General features: G+C 41.4%; 1 protein-coding gene across 1 annotated transcript in view; it reads right to left on the bottom strand.

The window, feature by feature from the left end:
• The window catches only part of LOC105462472, a 17,069-nt gene extending 6,265 nt beyond the window's left edge, over positions 1-10,804 (bottom strand). Inside the window, exon 1 of the mRNA XM_011709095.1 lies at positions 9,703-10,804. The gene's annotated coding sequence lies outside the window, so the exon portion shown is untranslated. The remainder of the gene's footprint in view (positions 1-9,702) is intronic.
• Positions 10,805-11,087: the final 283 nt, after the last annotated feature.

Here is an 11,087-nt window from a genome sequence, read left to right as displayed (position 1 = left end):
CGCCGCTCCCCTTCTACCCCTTCCGCTTTTCTATACCTTTCCTCATTCTGTCCGGGACCGACTTCGAGTCCGTCCTTGTCGTTGGTTGAAGTCCGTCCTTGTCAACGGTAAACATTTCAGAATAGGTACCCCCTCCTCACAGAACTGCCCTCCCGCTCCCCCCCTTCCCTCCTCCCCCGCCCCTTCTTCGGCACTTGAGAAGCGAGAGGACAGGGGGTCCTCTCTCGCCGTGTACCGTTATCCAACGGCGCGGACGCGGCTTGGCGCGATCGCGCGGTGGGCCCGCGCGGCAGGATCGATCGGGCCTGCTTTTTCGGTCCTACGACGATGCCTCCGTGGGCTACTTATCAATGGGATCACCGGGTATCGGTGCGATACGACAAATTCGGCCGTACCGATTTGCGCGGAGCCGGTGTTTGCGACGTGTTTACGGCCCGTGTTATGCCCATGTTTCTCCCTGTTAAAATTTAAAGCGTCGTTAGAGTTTGAGCCATCACCCGAACGCAACGGAGTTAGCCGATCGAAAAAATCTTTTATTCATTCTTTAACACGCTCCTCGTGGACATTCCGTTTCGTATTCTATCTTCTTAATTGTCATTCTATCTTGTTGTGTTTGATCCTTTTTTTTTATATATTATAGCAGAATTGGTGTCGTGAAATTTACGACAGTAATAATATATTCGGTTATAAATCATTTAAAAAGAGCACTGAAGCAATATACTTCGTAGATACTATTAACGAATAAATTATTTCGATATCTCGTGAGAATATGCTGCATTTCCTTCGATACAGATCTGACATGTCTGATCCGTAATGTCCGTTTTCTACTTGGTATCTTGTAACTTCAAATAGTCTTTTATTTATACGAGCGCATTATATCTCGCGGTTTCGTTCTTTTCTAGTCTTCATTTTTTCATTCTTTTCATTAGATCGTGAAAGTCAGTATCTTCGCAATTTTTGGATCAACATTCAATTAATAATTGTAATCCAATTAGTCATACGAAAGATCTTCTATATCTGATTTACAGATTTTTACAGTGATCTTCACCTCTGTGATATACAGAGGTGTTTTCTCATTTCAAAATAAATTAATAAGGACGATGGAGACGGATTAAATATTTATTAAAAATTGTTATCTTATTTTACTTTTATAATCTCTGTAAGCGTCCTGAATGAATTCTCAAGCTCTTCCTTTTGCATGGGAAATTCCTAATTTCTTCCAGGAAACTTCCACTGCAGGAGGCAATCCCGGAACGAAATCCATCGGCGCGTGTAGTCACGTGCTCCGTGCATGTGCACACGCATTTCGTTCGTCTGTGCGTGTCGTATTGGTGCGTATACACGCAAGGGGGTACCCGTATCCCATTCGTTCGTTCATTCGTCCTCACATCGGGGGCCCACGAGACCGTCAGGGGGGGCCGCCGCCACCGCCGCGCCGTCGTCGTTTGCGAATATCCGTGCCGTGACTACAAGCCGAAACCATACCGCGCTCGCGCCTCGAGCCGCGCTCAGTGGGGCGGCCGAAGTAGGCCGGAGCACCGTTACAGCCGGCTGCACGGCCGAAGCCTACGCAAATCGACTAGATTTTGCCCGAATGGCTTTCCTTTTCGTTGTGAAAAATAGCGCGTGCGAGCCGCCGCGGTTTCCGTGGCGACCCACTTCTGGCGCGAGCGACCATGCGTGCGATTTTCCTCGCGGACTCCTGCCGCCGCGCGTCCTGGACCTGTCTCACGCGGGCGACAATCAGCCGCGCGAAGCGTCACTGATTATGTTCCTTCTCGAAATTCCACGCGCTTACGTTTTCATGTATATATACATCTGTATACACGTTAATATTTATATTTGTACTCTCGGTAACGTTTAAAGCTTCGAATTATACACGTAAACATGTAAGTTGCGATTTATCTTTTATAGCGGTTCCGTTCGCTATATGGTTATTCGGAAACGCGGAAAGCGTTAATCTCTCCCATCGGGCCGATCCGCGCGTCATCCCGCCAGCCAGCCGGAAGAAACGCGGCGCGGCGCGGCGCGGCGGCACACTTGTTCGCGCGATGACTATGCCCGGCTAAACTATATCGGCACGTATACTGGGGAACGGAAGTAGGTCGAGGCACCGTTACTGGGCAGCCGAGAAGCTCGGGAGGCCTACGCAAGACCAGTCAGATTTTGCTAAGCGTCCGCGCCAGCCGGCCAGCCGCAGCTTTCCTTTTCGTTACGAAAAATGGCGCGTGCGAAATGCGGTTCCCCGTGAATGACCCACATCGGCCCCAAACAAGTCACGCTCGCGCGCGAAGAACGCGCTCTTCGTCCTCGCTCGCTCGCACGCTCGCTCGCCCGCTCGCCTCCGTCGATGGGCGACCGGTTGGGAACCGCTCGATACCCGTGACCCACACCGTAGCACGCAGAACCAGACGCGACCAAACGTGAAATTCATTTCCATACTTCCGTGTCCGGCTGTACGCGGAATGGATCTTTTCGCCTCGTTACGCAGCCGCGACGGACAACGCGTTCATTCGCGTCCCCGATTGAACTCATTTAATTCTTTTTAAAAACTTCGCTCTTTTTTTGTTTTTTTTTAATATTACATTTTTTTAATTGCAGTTGTAATTTTAATCTTTTGTTTACTGAGGATTAAATTACCCCTTTTTACTAATAATTTTGTATACTCTCTCTTTCTTCTACTGTTTCATGTAGAAACAGTGAAATTTATTATTTATATTTATTATATGTATATCTTAAATATAACCAATCAAAAAAATTATTTTTCACGAATTGTAAATTATTGGCGCGGTAAAAAAATTCGTAGGAAAAATCACAAATTATATTGCAATTATCAATTGAAATTTGAAATTGAATTTCGTAATGCAACAATTAAAGGCAGAAACGACAAAGCGCGAATGGAAATGACGTGCTTGTACTCTATTTGAAAGAATATTTTAATTTTATCAAATGCTAATTGTAAGTAGAAAACATTCGAGTCTGACATATTGGATATTACCGAATGAGATGTGAATATTGCAGGTATTTGGGAAATTCCGTTAGTAGATTATCCTGGTTAATTGTAGCTATGAGTAAAACCCTTTGGTATTCGGAAAACTTTTGATATTTCGGAAGGAATGCAGGCGACATTTAATACATGCACTGGTCGCGACGACTTTCGCGTTAATTTCTTACAAAAAGTCGATAAGTCAAATGAGGGTACTATCTTTTAACTATCTTATAACGGTGTATTAGAGCGCGGTTATATTCATTAGTGACCCCATAAACGCCGATTGCCATTATGTGGGTATATAGGAAATGTCACGACGATATTGCTACATTTCTTATTGATTCGACTATCGATTTTCTCACACGGCTTACGTCTTTCGAAAACGCATCTATCTATAATATTGACAAACTCGGATATCATGATTTGTCCTATGTTTTGATACTAATTTTATATTCGTATCATAAGCTTATGCAAGATGAACGGTAAAATCTTCGGAATCTCAACTCGCTAATTGACGGAGCATCCATCTGTTAATATGCATGATCTCGAATGCTTCACGAATAATTCAGACTGCGATGTTCCCACAAATATCATAATGCTGTTAAATATCTTGTAGATAAGGTATCATATCTATGGCATTATTTATTATTAGAATTTTATAAAAAGGAAGTTCTAATAATCCATTAAAGAAATATCTTCAGTATCTCTAAAAAGAAAGAATTTTAACTGCTTGTTACAAATTGATCATTTCTATTAGATATTTAACTTCGAAAATATTTCTCTAAAATAAGAATACAGTTAGATAAATATTCAATATGAATTTAAAATTATTTTTATAGAAATTATAAAATTGTAAAAGTTATATAGGTTTTGATAATAATATATAGTTCAGTATAATATTTTTACCATCGCTATAAAGTTACATATTTAAAAGTAATCCGATTTTTTATAAACAAACTTTTTATAAATTCTTATTGTGCAACAGTGGGAAAAAATTTTTAAAGTATCTTGAGAGACATATTTTATTTAAAATTATCTTATAGATTGACGAAGCCGAAATTAATTTGTTTACGATCAAATTTTAGGATTAAAAAGTATCCAGAAAATTGATAAAGGATCTTAAAGCGGATAATATGATTCAAAAAATTTTAAAATTCTCGCTGATAATAATCGTCATTGGAGCGATGTGTGCTAAGATCAGAATGCGCCGTGGCTAGATACGTATAGATGCGTGCGCGAGGTATAAGCTGGCACCGCTTCGCCGTCGGAGAAAGTGCGACGACCCTTAAGGTAAAGGTTAAAGACGAAGAGAGATAGCACGGTGTCGAGGAAGTGCGCGCGGACTGGAGAATATTCGCATACCGCGGTCGAGCCCGAAACAACACTGGTTTGTCGGCATTTCATATGGCACTTTCGCCGCAAGGACAAGTCGCGTACGCACCAAGTCCGAGCACGCTATCGGAAGAGATTTCGAAGGCCGCGGACAAGCGTCGCGCGCTGGCCAAGCGATGGAAAGAGAAATGAGTCTAAAAAAACAATTTAACTTAATTTAAAAAATTAAGGCATTTAAATTAACATTAAAAAATCAAGAATGTTGTTAATCGTTAATACTTTCGGGAAATTTTTCGGATTTTTTTTTCTCTCGTTATCCACAATCCACGATTTTGTATAGTGACTTGTACCACGTATCTAAAAATAGATCTAAAAAAAAGGAACACGATTTTTCGGGAAGGGGATTTTTCAGAAGATTGAAAGATAGGCTTATTTTAAGGATAGGCGCACGTCGATCTACGTATGCCTATGTATGGGCGATCGCCCGTCGGACCGACCGACCATCACGGATGACTAGGCGCGCGGATTCGTGCGATCGTAGACGCCCGTGGACACGACCGTGGGCGATCGCCGCCGGGGTCCCGTACCCACGGACGGCCGTGAGCGACCGTGGATGCGGCTCACGGTATAGCTATAGGCTCTACGGAACCGACGAGTCGGAAGACCTCCCTCTCCCTCCATCCCTCCCTCCGACGGAGTACCGGTTAATGTGGTACACTGACCTACTCTCTAGCCACCGCGGCACCGCAGCGAGGATACCCCACCACACTTGTTGTTCTGCCGTCCTTCTCCCGCAGCCGGCTACTTTTTCTCTCTCTCGTCTCTTTTTCCTCTCTCTTTCCTTGTCTCTCTCCCGCATTCCCTTTCCGCTTCTATTTCTCACCATTTCTTTCTCACGTCTCCCTCCCTCCGCCCCCTCCCCCGGCCACCTCTCACTCTGCCTCTCTTTCTCTTGCTTTTGTAAAATTATTTCGTTTCAGCGAAATGATGCCGGTGTGTGAAATGTCACTGGATCACTGACGCACAATTGGTCACAAATAACAATGTCTTTTATTAATTTTTAATTTCAGCGCATTTTATTCATAGCGCTGTCTTTCTTTAATATTTTGCAAAATGATCGATTACTTATGCAGTGCATAAATTTCTAATTAAGCGTTTACATCCCTCCGAAGAGGGTCACAATAAATGCGGCGAAAGTTATAAGTATATATAAACAAATACATATCCACGTTTTATGCAAAACTTAACGCGTATTGCATTGTGGACTATTTAAGCAACGGATTGCGGACATCTTTATGCTTTCGATCATTTAAATAATCTACTGTTAATTAATTAACTTTATTGGAAGTATCATATGTGGCAATATTTTGTCCCTAATGGCCCGCAATTACGTCTCTCAAATCCCAACCCTAATACCACGAAACGCCTGCAGCAACAATTTGCTTTACAATTTGCGACGCAAATGCAGAAAAATAAAGTATATGTTCACCATATGTTAAGACATTCTCTGCATTAGCACTCTATTCGTGCCAATGTACAGGATGTCCCAACACTTCGTTTACACTTTATTTTCGTGCCGTAAATCGTGAAGCGCTCGATGCGAGGTGTCTTACAGAATTACGATTGGAATTTGAGGGAAACGATTGTGAACCATTAAATATCGTCAATAAATTTAATAAATTAATAATAGCATATTTTATCGAAATACATAAATTGTTCAATTGAACAGTAAACTTTCAACATAAATCACAATCCTTCGCTCTTGTGTTAAAATATATCGACGATATAACTGTAAAGAATATCCTTACACATGGCGACAGATTTTGAAAGACTTTGCAAATTCAATGGGCAACGAGACAAAAAATAAAGACGTTTTTGCTTCAACCGCCGTTTTCCGTTGAAAAACGTAAGTTATGGGAAACATACGTATCCCGACGAACAGCGTCGCCCTAATAAATTATTCGATCTCTGAGTAATAAACTGACACGATAATGCCGCAATTTTAGACTCATTCGTTTACGAAGATTACCGACGTTGAAGAAACCAAAAGCTGACATAAAAGTAGACTTAGAAACTTCGCAAAGACTTTTCTCTGCGTCTATTTATTGCGTGAAAAATTCTTGAATGAAATTTTCATCATTGTCACTCGATCGGTCTAGAAGATTAGCCTAGCTCGAGGAATTGTGCAATTTTAATAAAGCCAAAGACGGAAGATATTCAACTTAACGTCCATCAATATTCTAACACAATTACACGGCCATCTCTCGCGATAAATCGCCGTCGATTCCCTATACAATGTTAATCGAGCGATCGAGGTAACGTCCCCATCGAAATCGAGCTGCGGCGAAGAGGAGCCCGTTGCATAAAAAGCACGCGCCACTAGAAATCGACGACCTGACACTGAGACTGTCCCGAGCCAATCGCGGGTTGGTATCGTGGAGGCAACGAACCGCCTTACGAGATGTCTACAACCTCGAGCAACAAGTCCGGACCCCCCACTAGCGAACGGGCGAGGAAGTCGTTCCGGAGAAATTTCACCGCAAACCTAGCAGCCTCCGTCCTCGTCGTTATAGTGTACGTGATTTACGCCGTCGTCGCCGACGCGACGTCGATATCCGAATATCTATAACAGCCAATACTCAGTTTTTGCAATATGCCAAGAAACCCCTCTGGGGAGGGAGGGAGAAACGTGAAGATATAATCGCGAAGACACATACCGAGCTTCTATTCGCTTTCGAAGTAACTCGGATTAGCCTTAAATGGAAAGATGAGATAACGCGCTATGAAATTTAATTTGTAGTGTGCTATTATATTAACAAACTCGCGACGTCATGAGGCTATGGCGGCATCGAAATCCTCAAGTTTCTAAGCTCAGAAGCACATCATAGAATCTACGTGAAAATTATCGCGTGAACGTTGTGGATCAAATATATGTCCAGGCACCCACGTTTTCTTTCTTAAGATTTTTTGTTTCTATTATATAAGATTTCCCTTTCGGTCTTTTGAACGGTACCTTGTATTGTCCAAGTATTGCATCTATCTCTATCCCAGAACGAAAATAGTCTTTTCATCAGAAATTTATTGCCTCGGAGGTCTCGAAGCCAATTTGCCAGAATACCTGCCAAAACGGGGCTTTTAGATGCATATACACCAATTTATTAACCAGAGAAAATTAGCGTAAAATTTTCGTTTTTAAACATCCGGAAACAGACATACTTTTCAAAGATCGGACGTATTTTCTGGCTGACAAAAACTTTTTCATGACATTTTCACCGTTAAAACGGAATGTGACAAAGCGCACACCATAATGCGGACTACGTTGCGGGAAGAAGACTATACAGTAAGACTTGCCTTTAACCCGAAAGTAGTGATGAAAAAATGCTTGACCCTTTAACCTCTTTTAATCTTGTAAGAAAATCTTGTACATTTCTACACATATTGCTTTTTCTTAATATGATTTCGACAATTTTACAAAAATGAGCATACAAAAAAAAGTTGATACAATAGATAAAATATTATATAACACAAAAAATTATTAATATTTTATTAACATTGATACGAAATCAAATTTTAGTAGTAAATAAAAAGAGGATAAATTAATTTTTATTTCAATAAAAATTGCTATAATTGTATACATGTATATATATGTATGTGTGTGTGTGTGTGTGTGTGTGTGTGTGTGTGTGTGTGTGTGTGTGTGTATGTATATGTGTGTACATGAGTGCTACCAACCTTGCAATCTATACGATCTAATAAGAAATTTTTAGAAAACATCTAGAAATTAATCAAAATGTGTTGTTTCATATATCACAAGCCTCTGATTTGAGTAGATTCGGTCAAAAACTTCGATTTTAGAAGGATTTTAGAGGATTTCCTTCCACTTCCAGAATTTCCAAATACATTTCGAACATAAACTTGACCTTGCCCTAACGCGTCGATACGATATCGGTAAACGCGATGTGGGCTTCGATCGATTCGACGCTGTCGCAGAATTATTGACTCGGCCGCACAAATAGACGACTACTTATCGTGAGTGGCGAACGAAGTTCTATCGTTAGAAAGCGTGGTAATTCGAGTGACGTATGTGGCACAAGAAGTACTAGACGGCAAACGATTCGTAAAATCATGGAACTCCACTACGGCCGAGGTTTTTCGTGATATTCCAAAAATTCTCTGCTCCTAAAGATTTTGCCAATGACACAGGTGTTAACCGCGTAATCAATAATATGAATTAGCCAACGACGCAAAGCATTCGATAATATCAATAGTTTTTTTTTTCTGCAATTGCATAGTTTGTATTAAGTAATCAATCGCGTGATTTCTATTAAATAAGTGCTAACACATAAAAATGTCCTTGATAAAAAATATGAATGAAGATTACAGGCTAGTATTAACCACCAAGTTCAGGTGTATAAGATAATATAGTATTCAAATTATTATATTAACACAGCATAATTCTATCATAGTATTTATTTATATCTATTTTTATATTTTAAACTGGTTAGGCTTTAGAAAAATTTTAAGAAAACCATGTATGCGGATTGGGGCAGATGTACATGTGATATGATATTCAAAATACGCTTTTTTACATATTCGCGCAATAGTATTCGATTTGTGAGTAGCGATATTAATTTCGATTCTTACGGATCGTCTTCAATCAAAAATCGAGAAGTCGAAATTGATATCACTACTCACTTAGCGAATATATCGAAAAACGTACTAAAAAAAAGTTCCTCGAATATCATATCGCACAGTCATTTGCGCGTCAACCTGCATATATAGTTTTGCTTAGATTTTTCTACTTTTTAAATTTAACTAGTTTAATACATACAAGCTAGAATAAATACGTAAATAATTGTGAAAAAATATATGTATATAAATATTACGAGCGAATGTTATATACAGAGTCTTCCTGTATTGTTGATATCGTCCGAAAAGAGAGAAAAAAATCGTTTAAATAAATTATTTAAATTTGACAATACAGTACAGACAAGATCATTAAAGATTATTTATACTTACGAAGGCATAAATATAACTTCCCGTTTTTCAAATTTTTTCAGGAGCAACGCTTATCATATGAAATTATTTTAATTTTCGTTTTCGATTGATCTCTTCGCGAGGAATCGCACTCTTCTCAACTGTATCACAAATTCGGAAGCGCTCTGTATGAAACGTGCATGCTGAATCTCTCTAGTTTTCATGAACATCCAAATGCGAAAAATCGTAAAACGTGCTCGACCATTTTCCGACAAACAAATTCAATTTTTATCGTTTTATTTTTCTTTGCACATTATACTGCGCATCGATACATTCATGCAAACTAAAGAAGCATGCTCGTTAATAAAAAGAAACATACGTAGAAACATCCATCGGTAACTTACGTATGAGTAGCTTGGTATCCAGAATGGTTTCGTTGATGGGCCTCCACCGCACAAAGGATCTCCTCTTATAAATCTATCCAAAGAGCGACGCACACTCTATCACCCGATCGACCGGCTTCCCCCCCCCAACAATGGATATCAAAGATTTTTTTTCTTAGCACTTTTTAGATCCGCGCGATTCACCTTTTCACGGCGGAGTACCGAGGTAGGAACGCGACGCGGCGCAAACGTATGTGACAAACAGCACTGTTCTTTAACACAATCGCGAAGCACGAGCGGAATGTACTGACGACGGCCGAATATATTGTGCATAGATTCATCAGAATTCGTCCGCGAGAGGATTAGACACGACTAATATTAATTTCAACTCCACTCCCGTGACTCCTTCGCTCCTCCTCGTTTCACCGTCCCGCGAGCCACAGGTTGACAGGCGTGAGCGAAGACCGCCGTGGATCACAAAGAAGGATTCCCGCACAAAGTCCTTGACCTAGCCCAGGCTCTCCTCCTGTGCCTCTTCGATCTCTGTTGTCCTCGAACTTCATTCATCAGTATTTCCATCGACTTCATGGGCCAACGACACCCGAAGCTCCGTTTCTCGCTGACCCACTTACCCCTTCTTCTTCGATACTTGTGAATTCTTCTGTTTTGTCAATAATTATATTTATTGATATATTGCAATTTCAATTTTCGCTGACAATTTAACTTCGCTCTGCGCTCTTTCTCCCCTACTCTTTCTATCCGCCTCTTTCTTTCTCGCTCTATCTCAGTTCTCACAAAAGCTTGCAAAGCACTGCTAAGCTCCCATGTCATTTGAATTATGTCGCCGAATGTCGCTGATCGTTCAAAACGAATTCTCGTCTCGGATTCGATTCCTCAGCACATTACACTAGTCCACCGAGAGACCGTTTCACGGAAATCGATCGACCGAAATTACGGGTTCACGTGTCCACTGTCACCAGGAAGATCCCGAGAAAGAATAAAAAAAAAAGCACGTCAACGCGGAAGTGTGTTCTTCGCGCGGCACCGGCGATCGTGGTGGCTCCGATAATACGTTCCGAGCGCGTCTACTACTCCGGGCGCCCTTTCGACGTCGCGAGAAGGGTAGGCATCTCTCCGTGTAGGATTCACCGTTTCAACGGTAAGCACGAGAGAGCGCGGCTCTAAGTCCCGAAAGTAGACCAAGTAGAAACGTACTGTCTGACTTGTAAGCCCTTACTGCTACGGGCCTTACGATAGCAGTCGACTGGGACTGAGGCCTCGTTACAACGATCCGGGAGAACTGCGTGGACCCCCCACTCGAGCAACGAGCGTTGTTCCTCCCGCTCCTTTCTCACTCTACCAGTCGCCGCTGCTCTTCTTCCGCTATCTACCGATGTGCTTTCCAC

The sequence above is a fragment of the Wasmannia auropunctata genome, unplaced genomic scaffold (assembly GCF_000956235.1).
Source record: "Wasmannia auropunctata unplaced genomic scaffold, wasmannia.A_1.0 LD336099.1, whole genome shotgun sequence".
Classification (NCBI taxonomy): Eukaryota; Metazoa; Arthropoda; class Insecta; order Hymenoptera; family Formicidae; genus Wasmannia; species Wasmannia auropunctata.
The sequence above is the reverse complement of the archived record's forward strand: the minus strand, read 5'-3'. Positions and strand labels throughout refer to the sequence as shown.